Here is a 20,395-nt window from a genome sequence, read left to right as displayed (position 1 = left end):
ATGATGTCCTGGACGATTAATATTAGCCAGCACCTATTTCGTGCGATGTTCAGGACGATTGTACTCAAATTTGAACTAATCGGCCAGGACGATATTGTATCAGCCTAGACGATGTAATCAATTTTCTTCTGATCATCCCAAATCATCCTGGTTGATTGAGCTTATTTTATACTGATTGGCCAGGATGATATTTCTATCGTTATAGACGATAATGTCGGTTCTTGAAATTCTATTTAAAGGACCCAACTTTTCTCATGCAACAAGACCTTGAGAGTTGCTGTCTTGACCTGAGAGCGCCTTGGGAGAGGGAGGGAGGGAGGGAGAGAGAGAGAGAGAGAGAGAGAGAGAGAGAGAGAGAGAGAGAGAGAGGACCTTGTGAGGGAGAGTTTGTGAGAGGGTTGATAAAGGTTGCTCCAAGTAAGGTTCCAAGTCATCATCTTTGTTCTTCGTCCTTCATCCTTGGGAGGTTCTTAGGAGGTCTACAACAGTAAAGGTGTGGGTTCTCTGCCACTTCAGCAGAAAGAAAAAGGAATCAGTTTTCTACCGCACCGGGGTTGGTGAAAAGGAGTCTATTGTAAAGGCTTCTCCGCCTAGCGGTGGGAGCTAAAGGAGAGACATTTAGTTAGTGCAATACTCGGAGGGTGCCTCCAAAGAGTGGACGTAGGTCAAGGATTGACCGAACCACTATAAATCTAGTGTGATTTTTTTTTTGTTTTGCTTCCGCATTTATTTATTTTTCGCACTCTGATTTCTATGGTTATTTTGGTTTTAAATTTTGCACTTTATGTAAAGAAATTTTTTAAAATACCAATTCCCCCTTCCCCCCTCTTGGTTAGCCTCGGGAAAGTTCTTAAGGGCTTAACATCCCTAACGAACTTTCAGGGTTAGCCTATTGGCTTGACCCAAGTGCCCAAATAGAGGTCCCCTTTGGACCATTTTCCAACCTTAATTAAATTGAATCCAAATGAAGTTGTCATTGGGTCCCCCCTAACCCAATACACCTCCCTTGATCAGTCCAGCCATTAGACCCCCTTGGATCAAGAGTTAGGCTAACCCAAAGTGGCCAAGATCACTTGGGATTGAGCCAATTCCTGTCCTAAGTCAAATTGAACTTGACTAACTCCCCCATCAGGTGGCCCTAGGTCCAATACACTTCCTCCAATGAGCTCATGCCTTGGGTTGACTTGGGTCAAGTTTTAGGCTAGCCCAAAGTAGCCAAAATCACATGGACCCGAGCCATCTTTGAACCCAGATTAAATTGAACCCAATTGCTACTTGCATTAGGTGGACCAGACCCAGACCCATCTCCCACATCAAGCCTAGGGTCTAGCCTAGCCTGGGTTGAGCCCAATTCGACCCGAACCGAGCAGATTTGGATCAACCCGAGCCATCTTTGAACCTAGATTAAATTGAACCCAATTATCACTTGTATTGGGTGGAACAGACCCAAACCCATCTCCCACATCAAGCCCAGGATATGGCCTTGCCTGGGTTGATCCGAATTCGACCAGAACCGAGTAGGTTTGAATCAAACCGACCCGGTTTGAATCAAACCGACCCGGTTTGAATCAAACCGAGCCAGCTGATCGAATTGGACCTCACGGGGCTCAATTGATTTCACTTTTGACCCCAGCATGTCTCCATCCTCCTTTCTAGGTCAACTCGACCCAAACCCCAGCTTATGCCGATCAGAACCAATGGAGAACAAGCTCCGGTGGTCCCCTTAGTCAATCCTGACCCAAAGCCTTCCAAGGGCTGTGGCTCATAGGCTTGAGGCTCACGAGCCCTCTGGGATGATGTCCCCTTCCACCTGGCGGCCATCTGAGGCCCCTCCCAGTCAATCTCGATAGTCCAAGCTCGTGGGAGGTGGCTGAATAGGGACCACATCCCAATAGCCCCCATTCAATTCTAAGCATTCGAAACCACTCCCCAGAGCTCCCTCTTCATTCCAGTGCCATTCTCTAGCCTCCCAGGCCATCCAATCAATCTGTTTGAGCGAGCTCCGACGAAAGCTTTCAGCACCACGCACGAAGTTATACTTTCAGCCATCCAACGATCCTGACATTTGAAGGAGATCTTCTCGCCTTCACCCCTGAAGCTTCCTGATAGAGAAGCTCATTCGTTGAGACCTTCTCTGTGGTAATTTCTTCATCCCGAGCTCCCTAGCTAGGTAGTGTGGTCAAGTGTGAAGGAAACCTTCACTTCAATGGATCTCCACCGTTGGATTGGAGGTTCCCTCTACCCTGATCCTCTCTGTGAAATTTCATTGAAGTTTATCGGCGGAATCACTCGGATCATGCCAGAGAAGCCTCACGGTCTTGGGTTCGAGCGGGAGGTTAAAGATGAACTCCTGACCATTGATCTTAATCAACAGTGCGGATTAGATCTCACGGTCTCGGAGCTCATTCGATCTAGGCCGTCCGATCCTCCATCCAACGGCTATGGTTAATCTGACCGTTACCCAGTCAATGCCAATGATTACCCCGCCAATCATGGCGCACCGCGTGTAAAGCTCCGGCTGACTGGGTAACTTGAGGATATAATTTTATAGAAAATCAATGGATTTTAAAAAATCAATATCTCCCTACACACTTGATCAAATTAGGTGTTCTTAGGCTCATTGGAAAGTTCTCAGGGAGACCTACAAATGCCCTATAGTTCCAGGTCCTGATTGCATCCGTGTTAAATTTTAATTTCAGTTTTAGTGTTATCTTAATTTTTGTATTTATTATTTAAGTTTAATTCAATAGGGGCTAGAATTTTGGGAGAATGAGTTTGAACATCTCTCTGACATACCCGAATTTCATCTACCCTATTTGAGATGTTTAAGGGCATTAGCTTTCAATTTTGGATTCAAGGGTCATAGGTTGACCCTTAAATTCAAATTGAAATTATGATCTATCCAATGAGATATTGGTTTTGATTTTGTGTGTGCTGATGATGTGTAGCATAGGGAGTTTAAGGCCAGTGATTTTACCCCAATCCAAGCTTAAGATAGCTCGCTAGGATTTTCTTAAGGTGACTTAGAGATCTCCTTAGGTAGCTTTGTTAGACACCTTAGAGAATTCCAGTTAGGCCCAAATTTGGTGTGATTAGGACTTAGGATCAGGTGATCCCCTGGTCCAAATCTCATCAGAATTGGTTCCCATTTAGTCCACTAATTAGGAATTATAATATTCCCTCCCTAGAATCACCCCCTTAGCTTTAAGAAAATTCTAATAAATAAAGATTAATCCTAAAAATTTCTTAAAATATTTCTAACTAACCCTAATTGATCCATTAATTAGTACAAAATTGAATCCCTTTTATTTGACATTAAAATCCACTTTAATTTATTTTTTTAATCAAAATCAATATTTAATCAATTTTAACTAATTAAAAATTATTAAAAATCCAAAAAAAAACTTTAAACACTTGATAACTCCCCTTAGATCATTCCTGATCTTTGAGGTTGATTTCAAGAAGTTTAGGATTCATTTGGGTTCAAACCACTAATAAGCTCTCTAATTAAGGTAATTAAAGAAATTCAATAAATACCCAAAATTCCAAAATTCATAACTAATTATACAAAATTCCAAATCAATCAAACTCAGTGGCTAATGACTCTAATTTAAATCTAGTATTTTCTAAAAATGTCAAACCCCCATAATCTGGTCAAAGTAAAAAAGTTAACATTTTGGTCAACTCTAGGTCAAAACGGGTCAAAACTTCAGTAAATCTTAACGTTTCATAGAAAACTCAAAATTTAGTGTGCCACCTATCTAACAACTTATAATTAGACCTAGTATTTGTTAAAAATTGGAAACCCCAAAGACTAACTTTAATTTGAAAAATTAAATTTTGGCCCCTTAGTCAACACATCCGGATAACCTCTTAAAGCCCCTTAACCCTTTCAAACCCCAGAATTTTCTAAGTAGGTTAATCAAATTTTCAACCTATTTTTTAAAATTAGTAATTAATCATCTTTAATATTAATTCATTTCTCTTAGTTTCAACCAATTTAAATTAACTTAATCATCCCCGATTACTACTAAGTAACCCAGGCCTACGAGGCTATTAGCTTAGCCCCAATGAAGGTGAAATAAACTTCACGGCCTTGGTGTGAAACAAAGGTAGTAATCAATTAACCTCTAAAATATATTTAAATAAACTTCTTAATATATTAATATTTAAATTCTAACATAAATTTCCCTTATGCCTCAACAAACTCAAATCTTTAGATAACTCTAACTAATCACCCCACCTAGGATCTACCCCAGCCACACGACCTTTTACACACACTTTTGATGGTTTACTAGGACAACCAACTCTAGATCTAGGATAGGCTAGTGTTTTCTTTACTACTATGTGCCATATTTTTCGCTATTTTATTGCATGTTGTGAATGAAATTGCCTTGCTGTGTCTGCTTACTTTTTACTGTGCTATGTGGATGATTGATGTGTTTGGCGACTAGATTACCCTTAGGATAGGAATGATCTGGATGTTGACACAGTTTTCTGCAAGTGGCCATGTGCATGCAGGGTAATAAAAAGGGGGTTAAGTCAATAAAAAAAATTCAATTATTATAAATGCTTGCATAGGTGCTTCAGCTGCTAAAGCCCCCAAATGAAAATAACGTGGCCAGTGTGTTTATTTACCTTTTTGTATATATATAACTGCTTGGGAATTTATTTTGATTTATTAACTTCTTAGGATAACCCTGAAGGAGAGTCTAGAATTTTATTTCATATTAAATATAATTTATGCAAAAGTAAAGTGTTGTGAAAGTGGAGTTTTGAATTGAGATACATAGGTCCAAATCTTGGATTCCAAAGAGAAAAGGACACACTTTAGGGGAGTAGCCCTTTTCTATTTAGAGATCCAAATTTGGATCACTTCTTTCTTACCCAAAGAGGAAAGAGTGGCCTTCCCCTTAAAGGAAGTGCCCTGTTATCAATTTGGGTATACTACTACAAAGAATCTAAGGAGCTTGAAGAAAAGGAGTCCGAAGGAGAACAAGATTGAAGAATTAAAGACAGAAAGTATCCCATTCAAAACCACTTACGTCACTACTAGGTTTAGAATCCGAGTTGTTGTCAGTGGTGCCCGGTCAGCTTACTTTATGTAAAATTCTAATTTGTAATAAGTAAGACAACTTTGCCTATAGACATTTATTAATTAATTCATTTATATTTTATGTGTTGAGATGATTGCCTATTTTTCTTAATTTTTTGGCATTTGTGTGCCGCTTTTATTTTCACGTGGATAATTGAGGCTCATAAGGGTGTGAAAATTCTTATACTCATAATCTTAAAGATTAAAATTTAATGAGTCTAAACAACATAGAAAGATAACGAATCTAGGGAAATAGCCGAGGATCAACCCCGGGGTCGCATGCATATTTTTGAATTACTCTCTCCTTGCTTTAGACCCTTCCCCGTCTGCGGGTAGAGTCCGAATAGTCTGACCTATGAGGACGAGGTACCGGACCTGGGGAAGTCCAGTCTTATAAAAAATTATTTTTAAGCCTATTTTTAACTTTCAAGCATACTTGATTTGAAGTCGTTGACTAGCATGCATTACATTAGAAATAAATTAAAAGATTCAAAATTTTAATTGCATTAGTCCATAGCATTTTTGCATCCAACATAAGTCAAAGGGGCCTATCAGGAAATCTCTAGATGTCGGCCCCAACTCTCCAAAACTATTAAATAAACTTCCCTACCACTCTTTCATAAAAGATGGGCTCAACTCGTTTAAATCGATTAGGTGATTAGCTGGCTCCCTAATCTAGGCTGGGGCAAGTCCAGATTATGCATTACATTAGTTAGGCTTAGACGACTATGGTCCAGTGTCTAAATTAGATTTAGGATCCAGGGCAGATCTTTGATTATAAGACCCCAAACTTCAGGAATCTAATCCCAAATTTATAATAAAATGCTTAACTTTAATTAAATATCATTTCAATCCAAAACATAAAGCCCAACACTTAGATTAAGTTGGGATACTTCTGGATGGTTTCAGAATCTCAAAGTGTCCCCTACTCCTCTTCACTCGATTCTGTTAATAACTGCTCAATTTTGATCCATTCCCTTTTAAACTTTCAAGATTCGCCTCTCTTTTTGATATCCCTCCTAGAAAATCTGACAAAATTTTGCCACTATTTTAATCGAGAGTTTTCATAAAGAACTTTGTCTCCCTACGATGTAATTAACTACGAGGGCTTGCGCTCGTAGGTGATTTAGAACCACACACGCATTTGATTTTAAAAATTGATTTTTCAAAATTTATATTAAATTTCTTTAGGAAAACTTAAAATACTAGTGATCGTTATAATCATAATCAAAGAATTATCATTCACTGTTATTTTCTTCCTTCGAGGAGATACACCTTTCTTTGATAAGGATTTGGATGTGAAATCAACAATCACACTTCTTGAATATTGTAGCTGAGTATTCAATAGAACCACATTTTGACCCTTCGGGGCCATATGAAGTTCTCTTTAGTATCCGGTCATGATATTCAAGATAAATTCATAATTCCAAATCTGAATACTGTTATGAAATTTTATTTTCACCTCTTGAGGTGATATACTTTTTCTAATGAGATAATTCTATTTTAAAATTTAATTTTGAAGTCCCAAAGAAAACCAATATTTTTCAAAACTTATTTTTAAAATTCTACCAACACCAGTAAGATTCAAGAATCACATAGTATGATTAGTTTTTTTAAAAAAAAATTTAACTCACTCCCTTAGTGTCTGTATGCATGGTTTCCCAATTATAATCACACTCTCTCAGACTAAAGAAAAATATAAAAATTTATAGATTTCAATTATAATAAACCCTAATCTAATTTATCTTGAAGTCTTCGATAGTCTAGAGTATGATTTCCCTGAAATATTAGTATACACAAATAACACAAACAAACTATATCCAATATATGTTAGGAGAAATAATAATAAACACAATAATATTTTGGTATCATTAAAAACTCACAGGATACAAAAAACATTGTTTTTAAAACTAAGTTGCAATAATTATTGTGATAGAAAAGGACATATCTCATTTGATTACTATGCACGTAAATCACAAAATTCTAAAAAATTATCTTTTGTATGGATTCTAAAAAACACAAGCACTTCATATGCCATACATAGTAGATATCATACTACTCATTTAGAATGCTGACCAAGAAATATTTGGTTTCCAAAAGTTAACATTTGATTTTGTTTTATAGGAATGCCTTCAAAGTAAAATAAATGAAGGCATGTGGTACTTGGATGGTGGATGTTCAAGACATATGACGGGTGATAAAGCAAAATTCTCTACATTTGAACCAAGTGATGGAGGATATGTCATATATGGAGATAATGCAAAGGGAAATATTATTGGCATTATATCCATATGTAAAAACTATATTACTTTATAAAAAGTCTTATTTGTTTTTTGTTTAAAAAATAACTTAATATCATTTAGTAAATTAAGCAATAAAGGTTTAAATATTTCTTTTTATGCTTCACATTACATTATTATAAATAATTAAACTATTTTACTTATAGGAAACAGACATAAAAATATTTATTTAATTGATTTAGAGGATACAAATGATGTTAATTTGAATTTACTTTGTATAAAATCTACAAATGATGATGCTTTGTTATGGCATAAAAGGCTATATCATGCCAATATCCACCCTTTAAATAAAATGTCTAAACTTCATTTAGTATTTGATTTACCAAAAATTAATTTTCATTTTGATTCTATATGTGATGCATGTATCATGGTAAACATATGAAAAGTTTATTCAAGAGAAAAAATATATTTTCTATGAGTAGAGCTTTAGAATTATTACACATGGACTTATTTGGGTCAATTAACACAACTACTTTGGGTGGTAAAAATTATGGATTTCTTATTATAGATGAATTTTCAAGATACACTTGGGAATTATTCTTACAACAACAATAACAACATCAAGCCGTTACCCCACTATGTGGGGTCAGCTACATGAATCCTTTTTTGCCATTGTGTCCGGTTAAAAGTCAAATTCTCATTTAAATCTAATAAAGAAAGATAATTTCTAAAATTTTCTAACTATGACTTTTTAGGTCTACCTCTACCTTTCTTAACAAAATTTAAGTCTAATACCTCAACTTTCCTAACCATGTCATCAGAAGGCCTCCGTTTAATGTGACCAAACAATCTAAGGCAACTCTCTCTGATATTATCATCCATTGGAGCTACTCCAACCTTTTCATGTATATGCTCAATTTGCATCCTATCTCTAAGGGTCAAGCCACTCATCCACCTAAGCATCATCATCTCTGCAACACTTAACTTAGTATTATGCTTCTCTTTTAATGGCTAACATTCGGCACCATAAAGCATTGCAGGTCTCACCACCATCTTATAGAATTTTCCCTTAAGTTTTAGGGGGACTTTTCTATAACACAATATGCCTGATGCATTCATCTAGTTCAACCATCCAACTTGAATTCTGCTTATAATATCCCCATCAATTTCACCATCACTCTGAATAATAGATCCAAGATATCTAAAATGTGTACTCTTATTAATGACTTGGTCTCCCAATGTCACAATCCCCTCTACTTGGGTATTATTCTTAGCTAATAAAAATAATGCATTTGATGATTTTAAAACATTTACTAAGTATATTCAAAGAGAATAAGGTTATTTGATTCATAAAATTCAAACCGATCTTGGTAGAGAATTTGAAAATAAATCATTTAAAATTTTTGTGATGAAATTGAAATTAGACATAATTTTTTAGCTCCTAGGATTCCTCAACAAAATTATGTAGTTGAAAGAAAGAATTATACTTTGGTAGAATTAGCAAGATCAATGTAAGATGAATATAAACTTTCAATGTATTTTAGGGCAGAGCAATAAACATTGCATATTATGTTACAAATAGAATTTATTTAAGACAAATTCTTAAAAATACCTTTATGAAATATATTTTTTGAAAGAAACCTAAGATTAGTCCATTACTTATTTTTGGATGTAAGTTTTTTATTTTAAGTAATGAAGATCATTTAGGTAAATTTTATAGTAAGTTTGATGATGATATATTCTTAGGATATTCAATTTTTGAAAAATCTTTTATAGTTGTTAATATGAAAAAATTAATTGTTGAAGAATCCATTCATGTAATTTTTTATAAAAACTCTATAGATTTAATAAGAAATGATTTGAATGATGATGATAATGAAAATAAAGAAAATAAATTTGGATGAAAATGAGGATGATTCATTGCCTAAAGCATGGAGATATAACATAAATCACCAAAAGAATTAATATTTCATGATCCTTCCCAAGGTGTTAAGACTAGGAGAACCTAAGGGATGAAGTACAACATTCTGTATTTTTATCAAAAATTTAACTTAAAAATATAGATGAAGCTTTACAAGATAATTTTTGGACAATTATTATGAAAGAGGAACTTATCCAATTTATAAGAAATAATATTTGGGAGTTAGTCACAAGACCACATGATTAAAATATAATTGGAACTAAATGGGTTTATAAAAATAAGCTAGATGGCTGAAGAAGTATTATTAGAAATAAAGTTAGCTTAGTTACACAAGGGTACACACAAAAAGAGGGAATAGACTTTGAAGAATCTTTTGCACCCGTAGAAAGACTAGAAGCCATTAGATTACTCCTTGCCTTTGCTTGTTTTAAGGACTTTAAACTTTTTCAAATGGATGTCAAATGTGTATTTTTTAATGGGTATATATTGAGTAAGATATTTTTATAGAACAACCATCAGTTTTTGAAAGCATTAATTTTCTTAATCATGTACATAAATTAAATAAAGAATTATATGGTTTAAAGTAGGCTCCACGTGCTTGGTATGATAGGTTAAGTAACCTTTTAATTGAACATAATTTTAGAAAAGGTAAGATAGATACAACTCTTTTTATCAATAATATTGAAGATAATTTGATTATTATAAATTTATGTTGATGATAAATTATTTGGAAGTACAAATGTAAGTTTATATCATGAGTTTTCCTTATTAATGTTAAAGGAATTTGAAATGAGTATGATGTGAGAACTCACTTTTTTTAGGACTATAAGTAAAATATGTGTAGTCTGGCACATTTATATATCAAACTAAGTACATAAATGAACTATTAGTAATGTTTGATATGAAGATATTCAAATCGAGCTAAACTTTTATAAGCCCATCAACTAGACTTGATTTAGATGAATCAGGAAAATCAATAGATCAAAAGTTTTATAGGAGTATGATAAGTTTACTTTTGTATCTTACATATAGGAGGTCTGATATTATGTTTATTGTATGTTTATGGCATGATTTCAAGCTAACCCTAAGGAATCACACTTAATAATAGTTAAGAAAATATTTTGCTATTTGATTGGAACTCAAAAGTTAGGCTTATAGTATCCCAAATATTTATTATCAAGTAATTAAGTTGTTTATTCTGATGTAGACTATGCTAGTTGTAAGGTTGATAGAAAAAGTACATCCATAACCAATCAGTTTTTTTGGATCATCACTTATTTCTTAATATTCTAGAAAACAAAATTTAGTCGCTTTATCGATTACTGAAGTAGAGTACATAATCGGAGGTAGTTGTGTTGCTCATGTTTTATGGCTAAAGAGATAAATAGAATATTTTGGAATTAAGCTTAAAAATATTCCCATTAAATGTGATTATATAAGTGCTATAATTTTAACAAAAAATCCTATACAACATTCATGAACTAAACACAAAGAGATTAGACACCATTTTATTAGAGATCATGTTAATAAAGGTGATGTGAATATAGATTTTGTAAACACATGTTCTCAAATAGCTCATATCTTTATAAAACCTTTAGTTGCAGAGAGATTTTACATGTTAAGACATATGCTTGATATGTTAGATCCTAATATTTAAATTTCTTTTATATTTTAAATTATTCTTTTAAATATTATCAAAGGGGGAGAAGAATTATATATGTTGGTCATAATTCATTTTACATGCATATATTTAGGCGGAGAATTATTTTTTTAGCAAATTAGCATTTAAAAATATTTCTCAATTATCATATATATTTTTCTATTGCTTAAAAGTTATGATAAAAAGTCAATTTGTACTTTTGTTTAAATTATACACAACATAAGTTCTTCATCATCAAAAAGGGGGAGATTATTGATATTATCTACCTCATAACTTATTTTAGAGATTTTGATGATAACAAACATATGCTTGGATATTTTAATTTGTGTGCTAAGTATTTTAGGTGCAATGATTTGATGAATATGCATAGTAATTATTGATAGGATTTACATTTCATTACTCAAGTTCAATAAAATTTTGAGCTTAAGATGGACCAAGATGGACAACTTGAAGGCCTTTACATTATCGTAGGAGTATGTTAGTGGTCCATTAATATTTATATGCTTTGTTTGATTTGCTCACAAGCTAAGTATATATTAAATTAATTTATATATTAATCATGATCTAGAAATTATTAAGATTTCTTTATTAAATAAATTTTATAAGCTTTATTGATTATGTAATTGTTATCAAATATGAAAAGATGTATAATTATGGAAATTAAAGCTATTAAGCTTATATGGTAAAACTTTTATTTTTTATTCATTTTTAAATTAACATGTTTCACAATAATTTATTGATGTATGATTAATTTTATCTAAACTACATTATATTATTATAAGAATATTTAATATACCCTTCAATTCTTAAAAAGTGATAAGTTTTTATTTTGCTAAATATGATATTGCTTTGATAGAAACATGGTTTAATTTTTATGGCATTAGATTCCTTAGATTCTGTAGATGAAATTTATAGGTTATGGGGCTGTTTGGTTGACTGAAATAGAAATGCAATGTAAAGTAAATGTAGTGCATTCTGAATACTTTGCACTTGTTTGGTTGTCTGCAAAATAAATGCAGGAGAATTGTTTCCCTTGTTTGGTTTGATAGATCTAGAGTAAAGTAAAACCAACTTTTTTTTAATAATTTATTCTAGCATTACAAATAGTGTATTTTTAAAAACAATATATTTATAATAATTTATATTATTTGATGTTATAAAATATAAATCAGTGTATTCATTTATTGTACAATCTTATTATAATTTTTTTTAGATTATAAGATATAAAATTATCCTAAATTTCACAGCAATAATCTAAGTGCAAATTCAAAGCTTTGAAACTCATCTTGATGCATTTAGAATTAATTCTTCCTATCTCAAAAATAGATAAAACAACACTAATGATGATACTTATGAGTATAATAAATAATTAGAATTATATACAACAAAAAATAGAGGAATTTTTACTATGTGATAATCCCACAAATGAGACAATTATTTCATCTAACTACAAAAACCTGTATCATATATAACTATGCACATAGAGAGAGAGAGAGACCATGAAAAACAAAAGAATAATTCACAGGGACTCAAAACTAGTAAAGTAATGATCTGCTTCTCTGGAAAAACTCATGAAAAGCAGTGAACTCAACAAAACATAGCTAAAACAAACAATTTAACAGTTCAGATTTTTATCTCAGTGCAAATTCAAAGCTTCTGAAATAACAATAGGAGAAGTAGCAATGACAAATCCTTACTAAATAAGTTCTTTACTCTAAATCCATTTCATCACACTACAAGCCCTGTTTACCAAAACCAACTCTTTAAAATAAATAGCATTTAGTTCATATAGAGATTCGAACAAGAATCAATAAAAGTTGAATCCACTGGAGTAAACTTATCACAGTGGCCAATCCGACTAACAGTCTCTGTTTCATAGGAAAACACTTGGACATATAATATTCACCGGGCAATTTCTTAGAAAACATACTAACACGCCATGAAACAAAGATTGCTTCAAACTACAATGCATTATGTGATTCTCCTTGAATAGTCTACATAAATACACGTTAATGGATAATCATGATGGATAAATCATGGGGTATGCAATCATCTAGAAAACAAAATCAGCCAAGCATAAGCCGCTAGTTCCCGATATAGAAAGCCTATTCTCCATCTCAATCCCATCCAAAAACTAAATCACCATCAAAGAGCAGCTATAACTTTGCAAAGAGAGCCTCTCGTGCAATCTTACAGCTCCTGCGAAGAAATGAAGCCGAACAGCAACGAGGCGAAGGAATTCTTCGTCGAGCAAATTTAGAACCCGCTCAATATGAGCGGGTTTCTAATTCGCACAAAATAATCCCTGTAATAGACGCCTAATGCTTTGGAGGGTTTCATTTTGTTTCGCTCAAAATTAGTCAAACAACCAAATTTAGTAAAACCATGTATTTGTTTTACTTTACACTCCTAATTCAGGCAACCAAATAGCCCCTATATAACTCTTTTGGATTTTATTTGAATTTATAAAAAATTTCTAAACATTATTTGATTTTAATATAATTTACTGGGTTGTTATTTTTGCCTTATTTTGGATGTACATGAAGATTTTTTACTTTCCCATGTAACTAGCCATTTTATAGCCTTCTGAAACATATATTTATTTAATATAAATGAATTATTAATCAAATATAATATTATTAGTTGATAAATTAATATTAGATTATTAGTTTTATTCAAATTTGGCTTTACTTACCCTTTCCATTTAAATACCCCTCCTCCTCTTCATGTAAGGGTTGTACAAAAAGGAAAACTCCAACAATTTTTCTATTCTTCTCTTCTTCTTTACATGCAAAATCTTGAGAGAATAAACTTTGATTTTCATTCCAAGAGCTCTATTCGTTTGCAAAATCAAATTCTTGGATGGAAAGCTTCAACAGACTAAATCGTGTAACATTTCTTGGAGTTCTAGAGTTTTCTTTCCTTCACTAAATCTTTAGGTATTGTTCTTTAAGTTTTCACCATATATTTTTTCTTAAAAATATTTATTATTGGTGAAATACTAGGTGAGAATATTATATTAAGTATTCTATCTTACTTCTTTCAAATCCATAAAGTTAGCAAGATAAGTATTTTTATTTTCTTATACGTGGCATAGATTTACATTTAAAATCTAGTTCATTTTTTTATTTGAAGAGTGAGCAAGAAATTATTATTATTTTAAATCTTATTCATATTTTTATTAAAATATAAATCTATCTTAAAGTGAGCAAATTTAATATTCCATTTGCAAGTAGTGCGGTGATTAATTTTTATTTATAAGATCACCTCAAAATGGCTTTAAAATAATTTTAATTTTCTTCTTTTAAAAAAAATTAAAAACCAAACCAGAATATTATCTATAAAGATAATCATAAACTAATTTATATACTCCCTAAATACCATTTTCATCAAATCTATTAAAACTACATGTGTGTTAGTAATCCCAAAAGATATGACTAAAAACTTATGATGCTTATATTAGGAACTAAATGTAGTCTTCACTACATCTGCCTCAAACCAGAATATTATCTATAAAGATAATCATAAACTAATTTATATACTCCCTAAATACCATTTTCATCAAATCTATTAAAACTACATGTGTGTTAGTAATCCCAAAAGATATGACTAAAAACTTATGATGCTTATATTAGGAACTAAATGTAGTCTTCACTACATCTGCCTCTCTTAAGCTTTACCTAATAATATCTATATCTCATATCAATTTTTGAGAATACAAAAGCTCATATTGGTTGATTAAATAGATAATCTATCTTTGAAAGATGATACTTGTTCTTGATTATTACCTTATTCACTTCCTTATAATTTATATACATGTGCATGATACTTTTATTCTTCTTCACAAACAAAACTAGTGCTTCCGACGGAGACACACTAAGATAGGCAAAATCTCCATCAACTAACTCCTAGAGTTATACCTTTAACTCTTGAAGTTCCTTACGTGTCATCTAATACAGAGCCTTAGATATAGGAATCATACCATGAAATAAGTGAATGCAACACTTAATCTCCCTATCCAGAGGCAAACTCACTAACTCCTTATGAAACACATTAGGAAATTCATGCACTATTGGGACATCAAATAGAGATCCATGTCTACACTCTTATCTTGAATAGATGTAAGGAATACTACACATCTTATCCTCTCAACCACTTGCACAACAAAAATCAGACAAAATAGAACACTCCTAAATCCTTGAAAAAGATAGCACTCACTATTTAGAATTAAATTAACTCTCTTTTCGAAATAAATAATCTCATCTTTATTTTGATTCAACCAATCCATATAAAGAATGATATCATATTCAGAAATAGATAATTGTTTCACACTAGATCTTCACTTCCTATCAGATATTTTAATATCATAGAAACATACTCTACTAGTTACTATACCATCTCCAATCGACAAAGTAACAAAAAAGAATAAAAGCAATAATATAGAAGGCAAGTGTAGTAAATCAAAGTATTTCTCAAAAATAAATTAATGAATATCTTTAGAATCAAATAAAATGTGACAAGGAACATAAACAGTATTGGTCATACCTGTTACCACATTCGGAGCATCTCTAGCCTCATGTTTAATCAAACTACAAACACGTACCTAAACAGTTGGTTCTAGAGCAAAAGAACTACCAAATTCTCTTTTCTACTCCCAAATGATCTCCCTCCCATAAAACCATAACCATTATCTCTACTAGACGATCCCTCAATAAGTATGTAAGGCAAAAATATCCTTGGACCTTCTATATATTTAACAAAAACTCTCATATCTAGGCTCAAAATGTCTATTAGATCTTGCCTGCAGACGCTCAACCACCCTATGGACTTTATGACCACATCTAATGCACTTCCTATCACCCTTTAACACTGGCTAAAATGTCTCCTATCACAACTCCATCATACAGGTGCTACACTAGTTTAATCTCTAAATTGATCATGCTTCCACCTGGAACTAGCATAGACTGACCACCTCTCCTAGAATCTCTAGGTTCAAACCTACTCCAAAAAAAGATGGTATTAGACATCTTACCACCAACCTTTTCCTACTAGCATCCCATCATTATTGAGTATCCATCCAAACATTTTCTATTAGATGGACTCTCTCCATTAACTTAGAGAAATTAGAAATATGAAATAGAACTAGAGGTTATCTAAAACTATCCTAAAACCCTCTCAAAAACCTATTAGCACTTCTCCATGAAGTTCTAACGAATTGTAGATTATATTTGGTTAAGGAAATGAACTCTGCCTCATACTAAATAACTTTCGTATTCCCCTAAACCAATCTTAAAAAACTTTCTTGTATGTATTATCATATGGAGGTACAAACTATAATGTAAAGGTAACTATGAACTCTCCAAGAAGATCAAGGAATTCAACCTTCCCTAAAACTTCTCCATCTACTCGCCCAACCACTAGTGCTCGGCCTCATCATCTAATAGAAACATAGCCAGAGGTACCTTCCTCTCTAGAGGGCACTACATTCCATCAAATAACTTCTCTAATATCATCAACTAATCCTTTTATTATAATGATCTCAACATCTACCTCAAATCTTAGAGGCTTCAACATTAAGAACATATACTAACTTTTGTCCATATCATCAGATATGATAGAAGCGATCCTACTCTAAATCTCACCCATCAACTATACAATTAGACTAGAAAATTAAGAAATTATATCAAAACTAATAGCAGGAGTACTACCCATCACTGTGTTGCTTGACTAGTTCTCCATATATCTATAAAATCTAGATCTTGTGGATCCTTTGGACAACCACTTAGTATATATAGATGAGCATACATATACAAGAAAAAATGCAAAAATATATGCACATATACTACCCAAAACTATCTCACTTAATTAGGATCATCCATATGGCTCTGTTTTATTATCAATTTCCCAAAACCATTGCATTGATACCAAAAAGGGTTTGTAACAACCCACTCAATATGACCCATAAACAAACATGTCATATTATATTAAATTCGGATAGTCCAAGATCAAGTTTTGAGGAACTTTTTTTCAAATTTTCTTTAATTTGAACATACCACTTAGCTTCTAAACTCATCCAAAAAATTTAAGCCTTTTCATCCATCATCATAGTGTATATATAACAATCTAAATACCTACAGTATATGACTACAAACTAAAATACAATACTTATATAAATAGCCACAACTATACAAAAAATCTAGAAAAATACTTGTGTAGACTCGGATAGATCAGATTCTAAATACTCAGCTGCTCAACAAGCTCTTTCTTTTTCTCTGACCTAAAACAAAATGTTGTATATAACATAGCTCATTAGGTCACATCCATCAATCTAAATTTTTAAACATTTCACTTACTATACATTTAACTAAATTTAAAAGCCATTTATACAAAATCTATCATACTAAGCATAATAATAATTATAAATAACAAACATAAGATAAACTATGCACTAAAAGTAAATAAATAAGAAAACTATATATCATAATAAAAAAAATATTTCTCTCATGCACTTATACCTCCTATAAAAAAATAGACTCGTATGACTCCATGTACTAGCATGTTAAACAATAAACCTGTATGACTCCCAATGATTAGTACATATCAAATATTTAAAAATTCAAGCCCATAATACTCTATGTGCATTTAACATTAGAACTTCTACCACACATTAGATCTCAATAGAATCACACTTTTCATGCAAATAAGCATATGTTTCATTGCATTATAATAAAAAATATATAAATAAATTAAATTCAAAATTTCATATTATATTTTATCAGTAGGCAACATATTTAACTACTGGGCAGAATTTAATAATTTTATAATATCACCATATTATCAAAGATTGTTCAAAAAATTATTTTTAAAGTTTTAATTAAACTAAAACCTTATTTTTTGGGATCAAAATTTTCTTAAATTGCTAAAAAATACACATTTTTAAATCTACGTGATAAAAATCTTCCAAAAAATGTCTAAATATCTAGAGCTGCTATATATAACATGTGGAAAGTTACATGGTGAAACTTTTATGAGTATAAAGTTATCCACAGTTTTACTTTATGAAATTATAAATAAAATAAAAAAACCCTAAAATTATCATATTTTAAAATTTTGAGATAGGTGAAATGTAACCTACTTCGATCTAAATAATTTAATGAACTAGGACAATAATAGAAAATAGACTAGAGTCATTAAAATCTAGTTGTCTCTAAATCTCTACCTTTCCCTCTTTAAACAGCTAAAGGGGGTTTAAATTATTTTGATAAATAAATGTAAAAATGAATTTTGATATTTTAATAAAAATTTAATATAGCGGCATCGTGCCTAACCCTAGTGTTACAACATTAGTTTATTTTCCATAAACATATTGAAGAGCTTAATAACGTAGCTCTGCCTACCTAGTGCTGCAACACTCACACTAAAAAATATCTAGATGTTATGGGCATGCACATAAACCCTTGGGACCCACTTTAGAATAAATTCAAACATATTTATGCATACAAAACACTCACAAACACATGAAAAATCATAAATTCTAAAATTTTACTTCATTAACCTTACATAACTAGGCTAAAGTATGCCAATTTCTGGTCTCTACTATAAGTATTACACAACCACTGGCTTCTACTTCTCTTCGACCACTACTCTACCTACTTCCACCCCAACCTATCTCATCCTCTCTCTCTCTCTCTCTCTCTCTCTCTCTCTCTCTCTCTCTCTCTTATCATCCTTTCTCCATTTATCTTTCTTCTATACCTTTGTTTATTTATCTCCCTTCTCTCACTTTCTCTCTCTAAAAAAAGAGAGAGATAGATAACATTCACCTCCCTCCTCTCTCTATAAAGATGCCTCTTTTTTCTCTCTCAATAAAGAAATATCTCTCTGAACATCTCTTTTTCCCTAACTTTCTATCTCTAAATAGAGAGAGTGAAAGTCATCCAACCTCTTGCTCACCACTTTTCTCTCTCTAAATAGAGAAAGCCTCATTTCTATCTCTAAACTCTACTCAAATCCCCTATGACAGAGAACCATCTCTCTTTCCCTCAAAAGTAAAAAAAGTATAATATAAAAAACATGTTTTTATTTTTTGCTTTCAAAATTTGTCATCTTAATTATTGTTGATTTATCTTTCCACGTACGTGCATAAAATGCAACTCAAAGAGGCCTTAAACCAAATTAGTAGTGCATTTGGCTGGGCAAGTGGATACACATACAAGTTTTCTTAGCATAGAAAGAGGAAGTTTGTTAGTGACAATTATGACAATACATGTAAAACCTTGAAATCTATCAATAACGTTATTAGTGGAGCCTCATACATGCTTTGTTTAACATGGTTGGAGGAAACTAATCAGCAACATTCACAATGACATGGGTAAAATTGGTTAGTAAGGCATTCTCCTTCATAAATAAAGCCACTTACATGCTTTACTAAGCATGGTGCGAGGAAGCTTGTCGATGAAATTCATAATGTCGCTGGAGAATCCCATTAGTGACACACTTGACACAATGAGTGGAGCACTATACATGCTTTTTTTAGTGTTACAGGTGGAATCTTATCAACAACATGCATGATATAACTAGGTAATATACTTAATATCTCCTTAATAATGTACTTAATGTAATTTCTGTTGAAACTTGTTCACTATGAGTTAGATTATTAAACCTAAGCTTATGTACCAGTGGCTAACCAAGAGGGAGGGTGAATTGGTATTTAAAAAATTTTACCCTCTTTTAAAATTTAAAATCGAGAATTTAAATTTAGTGAATTTTATAGAAAAAATTTTCAACCACAATTTTGAAACACTAAAATAGAAAAATAAAAAGCAGCGGAAAAATAAAAGACACGAGATTTATAGTGGTTCGGTCAAACTTGACCTATATCCACTTCACGGAGTCACCCTTCAAGTATTCCACTAATACCACTATTGACTCTCATTTTGCACCCACAGCAAGGCAGAGAAGCCTTTACAAAATACTCTTCCACTACTATCCGGTGCAGTAGAGAACCGTCGTCCTTTTACACTCTTTCTAGTGTTGGCAGAGAACCATCATCCTTTTACACTTTTCCTAGTGTTGGCAGAGAACCGTCAGTCCTTTAACACTCTCCTAGTGTGGGCAGAGAACCCTTCGGCTATTTACACTATCCAAGTGTGGGTAGAGAACCCTTTGGCTATTCACACTCTCCAAGTATGGGCAGAGAACCCTTCGTCCTTTCACACTCTCCTAGTGTGGGCAGAGAACCCTTCGGCAGTTCACACTATCCAAGTGTTGGCAGAGAACCAGATCTTCTTGATAGAACTTCTTCACAAGAAATCTATAAGGAAGAGAGAAAAGTGTGAAGTAAACATAAATCAAAAGTAAAGATTCTTACCTTTGAACACCAAGTAAAGCCTTCACGCTCCAGTAAGAAGAATCCTCCTTCAAACACTCTCTCATACTCTCTCCTTGACTCTTATTTTAATAGGCACAAAGATCAGTAG

Source organism: Dendrobium catenatum, unplaced genomic scaffold, assembly GCF_001605985.2.
Source record: "Dendrobium catenatum unplaced genomic scaffold, ASM160598v2 original_scaffold_209899, whole genome shotgun sequence".
Taxonomy (NCBI): Eukaryota; Viridiplantae; Streptophyta; class Magnoliopsida; order Asparagales; family Orchidaceae; genus Dendrobium; species Dendrobium catenatum.
Note: the sequence above shows the minus strand (reverse complement) of the source record.